Genomic DNA, 13,872 nt, shown 5'->3' with positions numbered 1-13,872 from the left:
TTCTTCCTTGAAATTAATACATTTTCATATTCTTCGAGGATATGAGGGTGGTTCTTACGGACTTCGGCTTTTATTTCCCAAGTAGCCTCTTCCTTAGTGTGGTGCGTCCACGGTACCTTCACAAGTGGGATTACTTTGCTGTGTAGTACTTGTTCCTTCCTATTGAGAACATGTGTTGGTCGCAGTACATAAGTAGCATCTTCACTTAACTGTATTGGCTCCCATTTGATAATGTGGGTAGGGTCAGGAACATATTTCTTCAACATCGATACGTGAAATACGTTATGCACGCCTGCAAGTGGTGTGGGAAAAGTAAGGTGGTATGCTACCACACCCACTCGGTCTAGAATCTGGAACGGACCAATAAATCGTGGATTGAGTTTCCCCTTCTTGCCAAATTAAAGGACTCCCTTCATTGGGGAAACCTTAAGAAATACATGGTCTCCAACTTTAAATTCCAGTTGTCACTGTCTGGTATTAGCATAACTCTTCTGTCTACTCTGGGCTGCAAGAAGTCGACGCCTGATAATATCAATCTTCTCTGAGGTCGCTTGTACCAAGTCTGGGCCAACCAAACTCTTCTCACTAACTTCTGCCTAACAATGTGGAGCTCGACATGGGCTCCCAAACAAGGCTTCATAAGGAGCCATGCCAATGCTTGCTTAAAAGCTGTTATTATAAGCAAACTCAACATAGGGGAGACAATCATCCTAACTGTTCATGAAATCAAGCACACACACTTGCAACATATCTTCTAATATCTGATTTACCCGTTCTGTTTGCCCATCAGTCTATGGGTGGAACGCGGTACTAAACTTCAGTTGCACTCCCATTGCTTCTTGGATTCGAGTCCAGAAAATAGACGTGAATCGTGTGTCCCGATCCAACACAATCTCCATAGGAACTCCATGCAGCCGTACAATCTCCTTGATGTATAGCTTAACTAAATCATCTGCTGAGTTTGAAACTCTAATCGGGAGGAAATGAGCTAATTTTGTCAATCAGTCCACAATCACTCAAATGGAGTCATACCCCTTTCTCGTCTTCGGTAACCCAGAAATGAAATCCATAGATATGAAATTCCATTTTCATTCAACTATGGGCATGGGCTGAAGTAAGCTAGGGGGTCGGTGATGTTTGGCCTTAACTTGCTAGCACGTGAGATAACGGGACACGAAGTCTGCTATGTGGGCCTTCATGTTGTCCCAATAGTACGAACGTTTCATATCTCTATATATCTTTGTACTGCCCGGATGCATCACCATCCTTGAATTATGAGCGGCTTCCAGGATTTCCCTTCCTAAGTCATGGAGATTCGGGATGCATAAGCGGCCACGATATCGTAAACCTCCGTCCGAGCCAACTCTCCATTTGGATTCTTCGCTGTCACTTGCTCGCTCTCTCATTTTCAGCAATAGTTCATCTTCTTTTTGAGCCACAATGATCGGCCATCAATAAGTGGTTGTATATGGATGTGTGCAACGCTCTCGAACGACTCCTCCACTGTCAGCCTCAATTCAAAATCTTGCATGAATTCCACCATATTCCACTCTTCTATCATCAGTGGGGCCTTAAATTCTATAGTTTTCTTGTGGCTTAATGCGCCGGCCACAAGGTTGGCCTTACCAGGATGGTAGGAGACCTCAAACTTGAAGTCTTTTAAAGTCTTCATCCAACGGCGTTGCCTCATGTTCAGGTCTCTCTGAGTAAAGATGTACTTAAGGCTTTTGTTGTTGCAAAAGAGCTCGAACTCCTCTCCATAGAGGTAATGTCTCCAGAGCTTTAATATGAAAATGACTACCACTAATTCCAGGTCATGCGTGGGGTAGTTTTCTTCGTGTTTCCTAACTTGTCACGATGCATAGGCAATCACTCTATCCTTTTGCATAAGTATACAACCCAAACCAACACGAGACGCGACGGTGTATATAGTATATCTAACCCCTTGATTTGGCAATATTAACAAGGGTGCGGACATCAGCTTGTCTTTTAATTCTTGAAAGGCTGCTACTGCTTTCTCATTCCAAGCAAATTTAAGATCATTCCGAGTGAGTTGAGACAATGGTTGGGCTATCTTAGAGAAATCTTTAATGAATCGGCGATAATAGCCGGCAAGTCCGAGGAAACTCCTCACTTCGATAATGGAGCCGGGTTGCTCCTAGTCTTGTATTGCGGTCACCTTGGCAAGGTCCATGGCAATTCCTTCCTTGGACACCATGTGTCCTAGAAACTTGACTTCTTGTAAGACCCGTATCCTAGCCCATATCATTCGTTAGACTTCTGCGGTCCTCCCGGTCGAATTTCGGTGACCCGCGACTTGTAATCGATGTTTGCGCATGACCCTGAGTCACATCCTGTCGATCTAAGTTGGCTCGACCCGCGACTTATACCAGTGCGACCCCGGTGTCACCGCGGTTCCAACGCCGCATCTCGTGCACCAAGGCGATACCAAGGCGAGGAGATGTGGTCCCACATTCAGTTCTAGGAAAATGCTGTGCATCACAAATACCGAGGGAATCTCTACATCACATCACATCAATCCATCAATCATAAGTCAAGTACAACCCATCACTCACCCATACCTCTCTCTTCACCAAGTCAGTAACACCCATACCTAACCATTCCCTTCTTACCAAAAGTCAAAAGAAACTATACTCTCCATCTCATCTTCCTTACAACAACCCATCCTCTCTTTCATTTTTCACTCCATCCCAAGAACCAAGGGAGCCAAAGTCCAAGCCTCCCATGAGAGAGTTAAGTATGGCCCACTCCCTACCACCTTCCTACCTCCCATCCCCACCATCCAAAGTTCATCTCGACCATTGAAATTATTTTATTGGAGCTCTAGAGGCTATAGGCAGAAGAAGGAATAGGAGATTAAGGTGGGTGTTTCTATAGGCCTAGATTTCATCATTTTGATGATGGGCCAAGTGGGGCCTACTGGTTGATAGTATGGATCCCACTTTGGACCCTAGGTGTGGCCGATGGCCTACCATGATTCTCATGATCATTCCATGATGGGGCCATTCTCCATGGACCCCATCATGATGTTTATATTCCTTGATGAATAAAGGTCATCTAGACCTTACTTTGGTAGAGAAGGGATCTCCACCGTTGATTTTGATCGGTGGGCCTACATGTAATGGGACCCACTTAATGTATGCTGTAAAGCACGGAGGGGAGGGCCCATAGTGCCAGAGTCCCTCCATCATTCTCCTCTCTCTCTCTCTCTCTCTCTTTCTTTTTCCCTTGTTGATGGCCCCATGATGTGTGTAACTTATCCATGTTGTCCACCTTCATGGGACCCACTTGATGGATGCGTTGGATCTACACCGTCCAAGTCATGTAGGCCCTACCTTAATATGTGATAAAAAAAGCTTGATCCCTAAATGGGTGGACCACACTGGTGTGGACGCACCATGATGATGTGATGTATCATCACGTGGTACCCACCAGCCGTGGGCTCCACACGTGGGACCCACCTTGATGAAATATATATCCACGCTGAGGACACTGGACATGGCCAGCAATGAAATGTGAACTGATAGTGGGGGTGTACTAGCCAGCTGCAACAACCCAAAAATAAATAAATAAATAAAATATATTATATTATATGGGGAGGGTGGCCGATCACGTGGGACCTACCTCTACCATTTTTTTAAGTCGCAACGCACAGTAGCTATATAGCTGCTCTAATAACGTCAACAGGGTTCGTGGGACCCATCCATGTCGTCCATCCATTTAGATGGGCCACACCATAATGCATGCATTACATCCACCGTCCTTGAACGGTGGGAACCACCCCACCTGTGGGGCTACACCTTAATGTATGCATCTGTCCAGGCCGTTCAGGGCCTGGACGTTATTATATATATTAATATTATATATATATATATATATATTATATTTATATATAGATGTGGTGGTGGGCCCTACGTGGGACCCACCTGTGCCACGTGAAGCAACATCAACTGCATCATACGCAGCTGCCTAGCTGTTGTACTGACGGCATCAATTTCTGTGGGTCCCACCTTTTTCATCCACGTTGTCTATCTATGAGACCTACCATGATGCAGGTGTTGTATCCAAACCGTCCAACCATTTTGAAATATCGTTTTATGGCATGGGCGAAAGAATGAGTCAGATCTAAAGTTCAAGCGGACCCCACCATTGAAAATTAATGGGGATAGTGACATCCTCCTTTCAAACTTCTTAGGAGCCACAGTAGTTTCCAATCAAGTTGATATTTGGTTTTCACTTCATTTACCTCTATGTTAACTTATGAATAGGTCGGATCTCAAAAAAAATATATACATAAGGGTGGGCCCGACTTAATGTATATGAGGCCCATTGGTGCAGCCCGTGGACGCGGTCCACTTGATGTGTATGAGGCCCACTAGTGCGGCCCATGTGATATGGTCCACTTGATATGTATGAGGCCCTTATGATGCAGCCCACTCATTATATATGAGGCCCAGCGTCGAGGCCCATGGGCGAGGCCCAATGTGATGTATTCAAGGCCCATGGGCGAGGTTCAATTGATGTATTGGAGGCCCAATGTGATGTATATGCAGCCCATGCTATGAGGCCCACTATGACGTATTTCTGACCTATATGATGAGGCCCATTGATGCGGCCTACTTGATGTATTTGAGGCCATTAAGTGTGGCCCACTTGTTGTATTTAAGGCCCATTGGTGCGGCCCATTGATACGGCCCACTTGATGTGTCTGAGGCCCATTGGTGCGGCCCATGTGATGTGGTCCACTTGAGGTAATGCGGCCTGTTATGATGTAGCCCATGTGATGTAACCCCATTAAGATGTGTATTTGGCCCGTGTTTAAGGCCCAATGTGATGTATATGCGGCCCATGGTATGAGGCCCACTATGACGTATTTCTGACCCATATGATGAGGCCCATTACGATGTATATGAGGCCCTGAGATGTGGCCCATTGTGATGTATGGCTTATGCATCTTGCATTTTATGGCATGATCATTTAGCACTCTAGCGACATCAGGGCTGCGACCTCCACAGGCATATCGTGGATGGCCAGATGGGATACTGAAAATGTTTGGTTCGAGCATCTGGGCACTTTAGATGTCCGTGGGTGAATATCCCTAAACCTCCGTGGCCAAGAGATGCCCCAACGTCCAGACTGAGTGGGCACATGTGCGCCCGAGTGCTGAATACCAATAGGCCGCGTCTCCCACTGTGTCGTAGTCGGTTGGGAGGGGTTGTGGCCTTACCCGCCTGAGGGTAAGGGGCATAGCTAGGCTGAGTATGACCAGCTCGTGATTTGGTCTACTATTAACGTGCCGAGTAGATATTGGCTGACTACTGGCTAGGTGGATAGTGAGGTCTCTTCCACTTGCATGGTTGAGCGTCCGTGGGCGGCGATTGCATGTAGAGTGTACTAGACCTTAGTGATGATCCTAGAGATGTATAGTACTGATTTATTGAGTAGGAGTTGCATACTCATTCATTCATTCATTCATTCACTATCCACTCGGGCTGGTGCACAACTATTTATTACATGTACTTTCGCAATGGCCACGATTTCGGTTGGGGCGCGTGACTAACCTGGGATTAGGAGTTTACCACATTGAGTCTGACTATCCAAATTAGGTATGGGACTGGTTTGGATAAAAGTCCCTTGTAATGGACCCCGTAGCCTGCGATACTATGTACTATCATCCCGACTTCACACTCCAGCATAGTCATTCCATTCGCACTGCATATTGCATTACATCTGTGGCATTTGACATTTTGGGTTACTGTGTCTCTACATTTATATGGTCTAGATATGGGTGATGGTATTTGTGAACTCATCACGAATTGTATATTGCATTGCATCTTCTGCATCTGATATTTGGCTCTTTATGACTTCTCATTTGTATAGCTGATATGTATCGTGTACTCCTATATTGTTTGATTCATATCTTGCCAGTATTTTTGATATTGTATGATTATGCTATTGTATTGATTACTTGACACTTAACTTATGCATACACTTACACCACCCCCTAAGCTTTTTATATGCTTATGCACGATAAATGCGTGTAGGTGATGTTAGGTTGCAGCAGCGCGGAGCTTGGAGCATGTAGCTGACTTCTATAGCTTCAATTTTGACATATGTATTTTCTTTTCAGTATTGTATTCAACTGTTTATATTAGTGGATATGCGATGATGATGTTGACTTTGTGATTTGGGTAAAGTTGTGATTATGCTCAGATGAGGCAAATGTACGTTGGAAAATCCTCCTTGTAGTATCCTAGGATCAGAACATGGCGTATGTGTGCTAAAAGCTGAGAATGGGGTACTACGAAGGCTATTGGCACCGGATTCGATGATCGGGATTCCCATGAGTCCGATTTTCGAGTTTGGGGCGTGACACTTCTTCTTTCCAGAAGTCGCATTTCCGGTATTGTGCAAACAACTGATTCTTCCTGAGAGTATCAAAGACTGCTCGTAGGTGTTCTTCATGATCTTTTCAACTCTTGCAGTATATCAAAATCTCATCTATAAACACGATGACAAATCGGTACAGATACAGCCGAAACACCCGGTTAATGAGGTCCACGAACATGGCCGGTGCATTTGTAAGCCCAAATGGGATCACGAGAAACTCGTAGTGCCCAAAATTGGTTCTGAATGCTGTTTTCTACACGTCTTCATTTCTGACACGCAATTGATGATACCCGAACTGTAGGTCAATTTTTGAGAAATACCGTGCCCCTTTCAACTGGTCGAATAGGTCATCTATCCTAGGCAGAGGATACTTGTTCTTGACGGTGATGTGATTCAGTTTGCGATAATCAATACACAATCACAACGATCCAAACAACACAGGTGCTCCCCAAAGAGATATGCTTGGTCGTATGAAACCTAAATTCAACAGATCATCAATCTGTCTCTTCAACTCCATTACACATGAAGGCATGCGATACGTAGGTAAAGAGATAGGTGTCACACCTGGCACTAGGTCGATGGTAAAATCGATCTCGCACTGAGGAGGTAACCCGGGGATCTTTCTGAACACGTCCGTGAAGTCTTGGACTACCGGCGTGTTCCCGAGTGTCGGATCCTCCACATTTTTCAATAAGGAAGTGTAACAATGGACATAGAAGGGGTAACTGACCTGAATTGGGAAAGTGAAGGTTATGCCCTCGGGCTCATGTGCTGTCATTAATCTGGTTTCACAGTTGATCTCGGCCTTCATCTCAGTGAGCCAATCCATGCCGATGATGACATCATAATGATATATCATGGTGACAATTAGGTCAATGCACACCACACTGCTTCCCAAGTCTATTAAGCAACCTTTACAAAGCTTCGTGACATCAGTAAAAGTTCCTGCTGCCTCGATGACTCTCACCCTAACCATAGGGGTAGTGTTCAGCCCTAATCGCTTAACTGTGGAGTATGCGATCATTGATATAGTGGACCCGGTGTCCACCAACAGAAAAACTAGTGTACCTTGGATATGGGCAGTGACTTCGAAAACTAATGGTACTGCAGTTGCTGACTAAGATGCTTCACCTGCAAGTGCATGTACAGGGGCTTGTTGTGGACGATTTGGTTACGCTGCCATAGGTCATTGTGGTAGCCTATTTCAAGGTATGGGTGGTCAGTAAAATGGCTGTGATGGCGGTGCTGATCGTAGAGGTGGAGCTGATATAACTTGTGGTGGCTAGCGGTTGATCTTTGAGGTGGCGTAAAACCATTGCCCCTCATCTTAGTAAAGCAAAAGGGCTCGTTATGGCCCGTCTTCTTACAGTAGGCGCACCAAAGATCTGATCACCTCTGCTGGGTCGGTGGAGCCATTAGCCTGGGAGGTGAATCTATACGTGGCCTCTTGTCGAGGAATGGTCGGTTCGGCAATTTAGGCCGAGCCCTTGGGCCCATTGGTATACGTGTCCGAGACACTCTGTCTCCATCCTGCTCGGCTCGCAGGGACATGTTCACTAGCTCAGCATAATTGGGAATGTTAGTGCAACACATCTTAGTACGGATATTAGGCCACAGACCCTATGAAAATCGTCGTATTCTCATCGGCTCATCTGCTATGATCAATGAAGCATATCTGGCCAGCTCTGTAAGGAGGTTCTCGTATTCAGCCACTATCATCCCCCTATCGGAGGAGAAGAAATTCACCCTCCTTTTCATTATGGTAAGTGAGGCGGTAGTACTTCCCATGGAAACGAACCTTAAACATGCCCCATGTCCACATGTATCCTGTTGGAACTAGGGGTGCACACGGTTCGGTTTGATCCGATTTTGGGGTGAAACTGGAACCGAACTGTTCCCTACGGTACTAGAATTTTTAGAACCGGAACCGAACCGTTAGCACCCTAGAACTGAACCGGAATCGGATCGTGAAAATCGGTTCGGTTTCGGATCAGTTCCATGGTTCTGGGCACTTTTTTAACAATACTACTAATGTCTTGGAACCATACAGTTAGGAGTGTATTGACTTGTCCATTTGATATTGTCTACACACATACCCCTGATCAGTACCAATACTCTTCTTTAAAGAAATAAATGATGATCAATTCTTCATAAATTCCAAAACTATGGATTGAGTTTCAACCTTAAAGGGCCCAAAGATAAGGCTTGATGATTATCAAACAGATTTCTCTCTCAAATCACATAAGTAACATCATCTTAGGAAAGATATAGCAAAACGTTATGTCATTCAAAATTTCAAATATGAATCATTGCTGTCATTGAAATGAATAATAGATGATCCTAATTATGAACTGTTTGGATGAACAACTGAACTCAATCATAATTTGTTCATTTCCACTACTTTGTCCTATTGATTCACCATGCTTTCCAAAGCTCAACAGATAGCTTACAATGCATGCAACAAAAAAGCTGCAAGAAACAAGATATAGCTTGGACCCTGTTTGGAATCTGTTTTCATACCACCAAGCAATGCATGCAACAAAAAAGCTGCAAGAAATAAGATATAGCTTGGACCCTGTTTGCAATCTGTTTTCATACCAACTAAGATACAAAAAAGCTGTTTTCATACCAACCAAGCAATGCATGCAACAAAAAAGCTGCAAGCATCTAACTGCATAACAGAAGGGATCTTATCCAAACAGTTGTAATTATCTCTAAGGTGAACAAAAAAAAAATAGCACCAGGCATTTTTATCCAAAGAAAGTGAAGAGTACGAGCAGCTGCAATGCCAGCAAAGCCACCACCACCACGGCACCCCCTAGAGGCTAGAGGCCATTCTCTCAACTTCCGAATAGTAAGAAGCTGTAAGTACAAAATGCAATCAAAGTCAGCATTTAGTTGTTCAGACCCTTAGACATGGATGCATGCATTTTGCAATACACACCATCACAAATGCAATACCAATTTGGCATGGCTGGTTCCAAGAGCCTGTGAAAATAGGAAGCACAATGATACATTTCCTCCATCCTGGCAGCAACATCAGAAAGTAACCTTCCAGCTACCATTTCCTTTCTAATACTAGTAAGAAGTTCTGCATTTATGATCCATCATAACAAAACATAAAGCAGGCACTCCAAGATTGTACATGTAGCATATATTAACTCAAAATGGTTTTTGCATAATTTTAAGTCAATAATATTGTATCTACAAATACCCACATATTTAATTCTTCATTGTAACACAGTCACATTATTTAATTCTTCATTGCAACACAGAATCACATTACATTAGTTTTCTGCTAAGGCATTTTGTGGCTATGGTAATTAAAAAATGATGAAAATAACCCATCCCTAACAGAATAAAAACACTTAAACTATCAATTAGTCAAAAAAATATATCATAATAATTTTTTTGAAAAAGAAAAAAGAGAACAAAACATGAAAATGGCAAAGGCATCTGACCCTTCAACAATTCATCAACCCTTCCTTTTAAACAAACCTTGAAAAGAAAAACAAAAACAAAAACAAAAACAAAAGAGAAAGAAAGAATGAAGTTTATATTAGTAATTTCAACAAAATATGGATGAGCTCACCTTTTTTCTTGCTTTCTTTTTGATTGATTTTTCCTTAATGAGACGGGTTTAAATGTAGAAAAGAGGAATGGGTGGTGAGGGAAGGATTTGAGAATGACAGAAAGCAGAGGAAATAACAGGAAACTGTAGACTTTTTGGTAATGGGCTCCCAATACATTCAACATTGGATTCAATGATTGAGAGATACTCAAGAAGTTACTCTCGGAAAGGAGTTACCTGTTGTTCATAGGACATGTAACATTGATATAAGTGATCTTTAGAAGCCTTGTGATCTACTTCTTTTCTTGTCCATTTTAAAAATTCCAAGGAGAGTGGTCAAGGGGTACAGAAAATTACATGAGACTTCATATGTGGTACCCCAAATTCCAGTTCCTTACTCCACCACATGTCAGTGATTAGAATGGTTCATCTGCCAAACCCAGTATTGAAGGCATTCCATAAAATCAAAATACAGAACTTGTGGGTTCACTGCTATTTGTGGAGCCAACTAGCATAACATTGCATGTGTATGGAGGCTTTATGATTAGATGCAAATCATTCTAGATGCATTCAAAATACTGGATATAAATCTAGTAAAAGAATAACCAAATCCCAAGTAGCATCTTTGAATAGAAAAGTGCAGCAACACATAAAAAATAGTAATACCAAAACAATGCAAGGCAAGGAGAGAGGAAGAACTCACAATGCTACATCCAAGTAAACTCGATATGAAAATCCTCAAAAAGAAGTTAGGGCTGCAAAAATATAATAATTTATTAAAATCAAGAAGAACACAATAACTAGAAGTAAATTATATGAAAAAATTATATTAATCAAATGAACATTTACCTAATTCAAGAGCTTCAATTTCAGCCATATTTACTTTAACTTGAATTGGGAGAGGCGAAGCACGTAACCAATCTTGTGCACAAATTAAGCATTCCACAAGCTTAGGGGTAAGAGAACTATGGAATTGATCTAGAACATGACCTCCAGTACTAAAAGCTGATCCAGAAGCAACGGTAGATACAGGAATGGCTAAAATATCTCCTGTAACTTGAGAAAGAACTCTATACTTTGAGTTATTCACCTTCTACCAATTCAAAATTTCAAAGTTTGGATCATCCTTTTCACAAGATTCCTTCAAATATTTGTCCACTTCAAACTTGCCTCCACTACTCTCTTCTTCTTCCAAATGTTTTTGAAACTTTGATTTAAGAGAAATGAATTGCTCACTTGTACAACTAATTGATTGTTCGACATCCATGTCGAAAACGGCTTGACTTGAAGAATAATCAACTGACTGAAACTTTTGATACTCATCATAAATACGACTGAATGCCTCTCTTATCTTCTCAGTGAGCTCAATCACCATGGCAGGTTCGTAAACTTCAGAATAACAAAACTTCACGTATTTCAATCTATAATGGGGATCCAACACAACAGTAATCAATAACATCATATTCACCTTTTCAATATTTCCCCAATACTTCTCAAATTTAATCTTCATTTTCTTAGCCATGGTATTTAAAGTAGAATCCATACTAATTGACCATTCGAATAAGAAACTTCAATGGCACAAACTTCATGAAAATATGATTAGAAGTGATATATAATGAACCAGACAAGCGAACAGTCGTATCATAGAATTTCTGTAAAAATTTTATAAAAACCCGAGCATCATCCCAATCACTAGTGGTAGAAGGTCCATCATGAAGTTCTATGGTGAAATGTGGATCTTCCTCTTCTAATCTCTCAAATGCTTTTTGAAACTTTGTTATGACATCTAGCATGAGATATGTGGAGTTCCACCTAGTTTGAACATCTAGGCACAAAGAGCTTTTATATGTTATCCTCTCTTTCTCTACACATGCCTTGAAGAGTTGTTCTCTTTGTGGAGAACTCCTAACATACCTCACTGCCCCATGAATTCGAGTTAATGAATCTTTTAATTCAATTAACCCATCTTTCATAATTAAATTAAGAATATGTGCACAACACCTCATGTGAAAGAATTCGCCGCCTAAAATGAAAGTATCGCTCTTCTTAGACATCTTTCTTTTCATATATGAAATAGCAACATCATTGGAACTTGCGTTATCCACCGTAAGCATGCATAATTTCTTACACCCCATTCCATTAAACATGCCTCCACTGCTCGACCAATTTCTTCACCTTTGTGACTAAAAATCACACAAAAGTTTAAAATTCTTTTAAGCAATTTTCAATCTTTAATAAAATGAGTTGTAGGCACATGTAAGAAAGATTCTGCACTGAGGTCCATGAATCCGTAGTGAGAAAAATTCTTTGATTTGAGTTCATTAATAAATCCATCAAATTTTTTTTCTCACTCACATACAATGCCATACAATCCCTTGCCATTGTAGTACGTGACAATATCTTGAAATTAGGCTGCATCACGCTACAAAAGTAACGAAACCTTCATGCTCAACAACCTTAAAAGGCAACTCATCTACGATTATCATTTTTGCAAGTGCTTCTCTACATAGATCTTGGTCAAATTTCCAAATACCAAGGGTACTACCACCATCTTCTGATATTGAATGCATTGACAAAAGTTTCTGTTTCTTGTCTTTATTTTGGAAATTCTTGGGACACTTTGATATATGTTTTCTCAAAGTGCTAGTCCCATTCTCACTCAACCAAGCATAGGATGAATTGCAGTAGTTACATCTAGCCCCTTTCGCTTTTCCATTCCCATCATCTAAAATTTTCGTAAAATGATCCCAAACGTCAGATTTACGATCCTTGTCTTTAGGAAGACATACCTTTGCATGAGATGAAGAATTAGTAATAGAGAGCTCCTGAGGATTATTTGTCCCTCTGGTACTTGACATCTAATAAGAATTAAGATATATAAATATATATATATATATATATATATATATAAAAGATGCAAAAATCAACAAAACACCTAACATTCAATAAAACATTTAATAAAACATTAATAATTAGATTGCTCAATATGTACCATATCTCAAGTAAACAACATTGTGCCATCCAAATAATGTAATTTCTCGAATGTTATTTATGTTAAAATGGTATTTGGCTGATCTTTTAAGTCAAAGCCAAACATACCTCTAGCATTCAAAATAAGAATGGTTTGTGAGGAATTTTGGTTGTGCATCAGGTTGGCCCCACCATATAGATGACTTGGCCAAGAAATCAGGCTGGTCCAATCATCTGGTGTGCGACACACATGCATGAACAGCAATGCACTAGCTTACCATCCTGGTATTTCTTTTTAGAACTTATGATATATACCATCCTCTTTGGCTTTTCATATATAGCCATCAAACATCTTTTAGGGTCTGTTTTAGATTTTAATAGTTAATTATCTTATAAATGTAGTGAAAATGTCACATCATTATACTTTATTATTGATTGCAACAATAGTTCATATTCAATCAAACATTTGCAAAAAATCAATCATATTGATAATTAGTAAATAGTAATTACCATCACAGAGATTGACGATGAAGCCGTTATTGAAGTTCGGATGGAGATTCAAGATGGCCAAAGAGGGACAGCCATTGATGGACTACCAGAGAGGGACGGCCAGTAAGAGAGGGATGGCTGGACGTGATGTTTTTGAGAAATTTAGCCTGCAAAGAGAAAATAAGTAAATTAACACTGTAAATGCTACCTTTTATCTAGGGTTTTGAAAATGGGGGAGAAATTTGAAAACCCTATAAAAGGAAACACCAATCTTTAAAATCCATCAGAAATCCCAAGCCAGAAGCAAAATCATCAGAAAATAAGCAAAACCCATTTGAGATTTTCCCAAAACAGAATGAAACCCTCTCCTCAAATCATCACAAAGCATTCTAATAAAAAGTGAGGTCGAATCGTCAAGGGAGGGCGCCGTA

The sequence above is a fragment of the Magnolia sinica genome, chromosome 4, assembly GCF_029962835.1.
Source record: "Magnolia sinica isolate HGM2019 chromosome 4, MsV1, whole genome shotgun sequence".
Lineage (NCBI taxonomy): Eukaryota > Viridiplantae > Streptophyta > Magnoliopsida > Magnoliales > Magnoliaceae > Magnolia > Magnolia sinica.
The sequence above is the reverse complement of the archived record's forward strand: the minus strand, read 5'-3'. Positions refer to the sequence as shown.